We start from the raw sequence: 6,086 nt of genomic DNA, 5'->3' as shown, positions 1-6,086 counted from the left end.
GGTGTTCACCTCACAATAGTCTGGAAAGGTTAATGTGGCCCAGAAAGGGTAAACTAACCTGATAGGCCACAGCTGAGGGAGAATTAGACTTCATAAGCAATCCCTAATGGAGGCTGCAGCACCAGCTGAGCCCGAGTGGGCTGGGCTGGTGTAGTTTAGTGTAAAGTTAAGAAGAAAGGGGGTTGTAGTGTGGAAACTTACAGTTACACTCTAGGCTTAGCTGGGTGAAAGCAGGAAGCCTAGGAAGGTAGTAGAAGTTCTGGGATCCTGGCCCAGAAGAATGGTTTACCAAGAAGCCAGATTAAGATGGATTAGGAAGCAGTCCAGGGAAATAACAGCAAGGTTTGGGATGGAGCAGAGCTTGGTTGTTGATTGTAGGGTCTTTGGGCTGGAACGCAGAGTAGTGGTTGGGCCTGAGTTCACCTACTAGCTCCAGAGGGAAGTAGCATAGCTTTGCCTTAGAAGACTTCTAGGAATGCTACCTGGACAGTCAGTCTGGTGAGACTTTGAAACCCTGGAAGGGAGAAACCCTAGAGAGCCAAGCAATGAAAAACGAGCCTCTCAACTCACAAAGACGAAGCACTGCAACTGCCACAGCGTGTGAGGGGCTGCAGCACAAGGAAGAGACCAAAGTGGGTGTCAGTCTGGGCAGAGTTTTTCCCCTGATGTAACTACAAGGAGGCACCCCAGTGGTGAGTAGAGAACCCCATGATTGCCTGGCTCCAGCAAGTGCTTTAATACATGTTTAAGTTCCACTGATGTACTAAGTGCTCTGACTGAGAGAGAGCAAAAATAGGGGCTTCTGTAGGACTTTTAAAACACTGTTTGCTGATGCAAACAGTGAGAGCAGAACGTCTGACTCAGCCAAGCCCTTTTGTTTACTGTAGTATGGCTGGGTAGCTCAGCATAGGCAGTGAGATGAATACTAAATGTGACTGGTTCCAGGAAATCTGGCAACACTTTGATCAGCATATGCCTGTCTGGCATTAATCATGTGGAGGCTCATGTCACTAGGACTGGAAATCTGCTACAGACTGTGGTGAGAAATTTATAGACATGGATGGTGAAAACTGAGGAAAAACCCAGCAGCTGCTAGCAGTGTGGGGAAAGGAACTATACTGCATTGGGTGTAAGCTGGATGTTGCAACAGCAAATCTGACCTAATAATGTGTGAGCACACTAGGCCTCTCAGAGAGAGGATGAAGGACCACTACATATAGTTTAACAGAAGAATAGAGTCCAGAGGTCTCATTTTGGCTGATTATCAGATATATGTAGGATAGGCATATAGGGTTGGTTTCTGGTGAGAACTCCTACGGGAACTGATAGAACTGTTGTCATCCAGTTACCTAGCTTGAGAGGTGGGCAAAGCTCTGTCTCAGATTCATAAGGCTCTTATTCCAGGCTAAATGAAGAAGTATAAATTTATATTGACTGGGATTTACCCATATCTTAGGACTTGCCATAGTGTGTTGAGAGGAGTTTGTGCGGGAGGATTAGGATTTGGGTTCAGGTTCAGGGAATCCTTAAGGTGTTTTTCTGTGACTGTGATTTCCTTTCCTAAATTAAGCTTAAGGCTGTCAGACCCACATATGTCCGTACCGGCAATGTTGGGTAAATTGATCATTTTAGGTACCCTGGGCTGAAATAACAATTTGTTGCCATCCTCCAAAGTACATATCAAGAAAGCCATGTCTGCAGAAAAAACAGCTAGGTCCCCAAAAGGAATATGGTACAAATAAAATTTAGACCACAGCGCCAAAACCTGAAGGTTTTCATATACTTCCATTTTGAAATAATGGATCTCCAGTGTAAATCATCCAAGCACTGGAGTAGAATAGCTGTTGTCAAGAAGGGTTTTAGGAAGGCCAGCCAAAGGAAGCAACTATGTGGGAACATAAGTTGGTAAATATCTTTCCCAAGGGGCTGGTGTGGGGGACCACAGATCCACATGTTCCTTTCTTCCTGCTTCCCCTCCTGGGGCTCCTGAATACATGTGGTGCTCTGGGATATGTGTGTGCACATGCATGTGGTTTCGCTGCCCTTACCAAAGTGATCAGAGTGGGTGCACTGAAGAGTGTATTCCTCTTCATCCTTTCCTGCTGGAGGACAAAGAAGGGTGGTTGGCCTTCAGGAGAGTTGCTCCTCTTCTCTTCCCTTCTCAGAAAGAAGTGGGGCAGAATTTGGGGTGGTTAGGGGTGTATGTTCCTCTCTCTGCTCACAGTGGTTTTGTGAGGGGATGGAACTGCAGAAGGAGGTTGCATGCATGAAAGAGCTAGGAGTACATCAGCACTCTTCTCACTCAGCCTAACCTAAGATTGGAATAGATACAGGGCTGATGAAGTTCTAGATCAGTGATACTCAGATTGAGGCTCGTGAGCCACAAGTTGCTGCTTAATGTGTCTGTTGTGACTCCTTGTAGCACATATTAAAACACTGTGATTTTAAGTATTAACCAATCAGGATGCTTTTACTATGTTATTAACTGAGTTACCAACTCGCACTAAGTTAACTTTTTTGCTGTAAGAATACAATAATTATATAACTAAATATAATATGAATTCACACCCTGTGGCTCTTTTGGGTAATGTTGATTGCTAATTTGGTTCCTTAACCACTGAGGTCTAAGTATCACTGTCCTAGATCAGCAGCAGCAGATTAGACAACTGGAAATAATTTGAGTGAATTTGCTTGGTCAGATATTTATTTACTTATCTAGTACAAGTGCATCAGTGGGCTCTGTCTCCCCTGAAATTGCATGGACTCCAAAAATGTCAAACAAAACAGAGTTTCTTGGACAGTGCTAGAGATGTGATGACGAAAAAGGCCTAAATCTAAACTAGATTTGCTCATGTCCAAAACCTATGAAATAAGGCTATAAACAAAAATTGAGAACATATGGAATTTTAGGCCCTGATCCTGCAAAGAGAACTATATGGACAAACCCCTGCAGCCACTGACTTCAATAAGCAGAGGCAATGCATAAGAGGGGCACAAGAGGTCAGGTGCCCCCCGCCTTCAGATTCGCTTGCTGTGGGGGGAGGGAGAGGATGTCTATCCTCCTGCTGCTCCTGGCCCCAGCATGCTTGGCCCGCATTCCTGGAAGCTGAGCCAGGCAGGGAGCAGAAGGGTCAGGACCAGACACTTCTCTCACTGGCTGCTGTGTCGCTGCTCCTTGCAGCTGCCTTAGAGAGCCTGGCTGGGGAGGTGGCAGGCCACCCCCTGCCCGGGACAGGGGCCAAGTGAGCCTGAACCCCTCTCCGCATGCTCAGCCCCTGTCATCAGCAGCCAAGCCCAGGCAGGAAGCAGGCCACCACTGCCTCTCCAGCCAGCCATTCTCAGGCAGCTGCTGTACCCAAAATGGCCACTTCAGCTGGGCTAAGCAGCTTTGTCCTGCTCCCTGCCAGGGCCCTGCTGCCGGGGAGAGCAGCTGAGTGTGCTGGGGGACAGGTGCAGTGTGTAAAGGACAGAGCCCCTGGCCCTGCAGGTAACATGGGCAGAGGAGAGTGCAGTGGCCCTGGGCTGGGGGTTGTTGCTGAGCAAAGGAGACACATGGGGTGGTCATGTGTCCTCCCGTTTAGATTGTGTCTACTCAGTATGGGAAGGCACGAGTCATCTGTTTCAACAAGGCTCTGAGAGCACGTGGGTCCATGTGCACTGTTCTCTTTCCAGGGATAGGCCCATCCATAGCCATCTCTGCCTCAATAAAACATATTGAATGTGTTTTCTTGTAATATACAGATAAAAGTGTTCCAGACAGGAGTTCCTATTGCTTTTGATTGTGCCAAAAATTGAGGCAAAAGAATGTTTGCATTCCAATGAAATACTTGTAACCCTTCTGCCCGTCAGAGTTGGCAGCAACAAGGGCCGGGTTCGCTATCTAGGGGTTTCATTCCAATAACACAATGCAAAACCGGCTCAAGCCTTCACCCAGTGACCTGGGACAAATATATACCATCCCCGCTGGGCGCCTCCAAGAGGCAATACTTTCCCTGTCACAAGCACAGGATCTGAGTGTAGCAAAAGCCTTTTAATAACAGAGAGAAACAATGTGGCATTACGTTGGGGAAACACCACCAACAGGATTCATAATACAACCCATGAACAAAAAAATCCTACCCCAAGCAAATTGGGGCGTGACCTTTCCCTTTGGTTCTTGAGTCCAACAACCCAAAGTCTTTGTCCCTGGTCAGTACAGCACCAGAGTTCGAAAGTTTATCTGCAGAGTTTTACTTCCCAACCTGGGTGGATATGTGCGGGGGGTGGGGAGGGTTAAGGGGCACCTTACGTGGTCCAAAGCCAATTGCCCCAACCTCTCCATGGGGCTCTGCTCCGCTCTGCCAGCCGCCCCCATGAGCTGCTCCAGCCATCCCACGAACCGCTCTGCTCCAAGAGCCACTCTGCTCTGCCAGCTGTCCTGCAAACTGCTCCGCAATAGATCTTCAGGCTCCCCCACTAAACACAACATTCAGTGATTTCAGCTCTTAATAAGTTTAGCTCTTTTGTGATTTCAGCTTGTAGTAGGGGAGCCTCAGTGCTGGTGCACCATCGGCCCAAAGTGAATTCAGCTCAGCAGCCTAGACTCCTAATGGAATCAAAATTAGCTCTGATATTCCACAGTGGAGGAAGTGCAATTAGCATGTAAGGCCCTCACCAGGTATTAAAACCTATCCTCAGCCTCTCTCAATTCACTGAGTTTTGGAACCCATGTCCCTTCCTTAGCGAGTGCTACTTAGTTGTTGGCGAGTCCCTCCATCATAACCAAAGGCCAAGTACAGTTCCACTGTCCTTGATTCACATAATCAGGATACTAACAACTTATTCTTCCTGCCCCAATAACAGAGAAACTGGGGATCCCACAGCAGCCAAAGTGACCATTTGGGCAGCTATGGGCTCATGGTAGGTGGGGTGGGTGTGCCTATGCAAATGAGATCAGCCCCCGAAGTTCTTTTCCACAACTTGTCACAACTCACCACCAGATGTCAGGGTGGAGCTCATCCTGACTCTGTTTACATACCAATATTTTTATCCTTCAGTTTACTTGCATTGGTATAGCTGAAATTGCCTTGTACTAACAGCCTTATATTACAATAGATGACCTAATGGAACAATCTAACTTGTGGGCTGAATTGATTGGTTACTGTAACAGGGCAGCTGCCTCCGATGTGTCCTGCCTGTGTTTCCCCATCCTCGGGTCATCTTAAGAACTGCACGCTGCCGGTCCAAAGGTGATTTAAAACATTCTCCTCCTGGGGTCCGCTTTATTTAGTCCCTATGCAATCTGGCCCCCAAATAACTGTTTGGTGTTTTTCTCCTCTTAAGAGGGCTGGAGACTCCCTACCTAACTGGGGAAAAGCCTCAGGTCTTGGGAGCTTTTCCTCGGCCTCTGCCACAACTACTCGATCTGTTGCTCTTGTAACCTTATTTCTCTCAGGTGTGTCTCCTTAGGTTATTGCTACACTGCAGTGTAAGCCAGGGGCTCAGACTCAGGCTGGATCCCAAGCCACCATTTGGTCTACACACAACTCCATCTGACTCTGGCCTCAGCCCCAGGACTCCACAGGCTGAGTGAGTTTGAGCCCAGGCCTTCCAGCCCTTAGGTACAAGCCACCCTGTTATAGCGGCATTAAAGAAAATACAACTATATCTGAAATTCTGGTGACTTTAGGGGAAAGGATGGAGTAGTGGCCCAGGTTTATAGGTATTAGTTTTCTGAGTGTCTTGTCTTTGTTTTTTCATGATGCTGCCTTGTCATGCAGTTTGCTGTTCTATTTGTTTATTTTCTAAATCATCATGAAAGATTTGTAGGGAACATAATTATCTTTATTAAAGCTCCATAAAGGATAAAGACAAGCATAAGTGGGAATATTACTATGCATGTTTTTTATTCAATCTAATAGTGGAATTGAACTTTTATATCATAACATTCTTTAGTTACACACTTAAGCAGACTTGTGGACCAGTGTCAAAATGTTAAGACCAATAAAGAGAAAATTATCTTGGATGTTTGCTTTTGACAGAACAGATGAATTATCAATTTACTTGCCAGTTTGGTACAATACATAGCAATAGTTTCTGTCCTTTAC

Source organism: Eretmochelys imbricata, chromosome 4, assembly GCF_965152235.1.
Source record: "Eretmochelys imbricata isolate rEreImb1 chromosome 4, rEreImb1.hap1, whole genome shotgun sequence".
Classification (NCBI taxonomy): domain Eukaryota; kingdom Metazoa; phylum Chordata; order Testudines; family Cheloniidae; genus Eretmochelys; species Eretmochelys imbricata.
Note: the sequence above shows the minus strand (reverse complement) of the source record.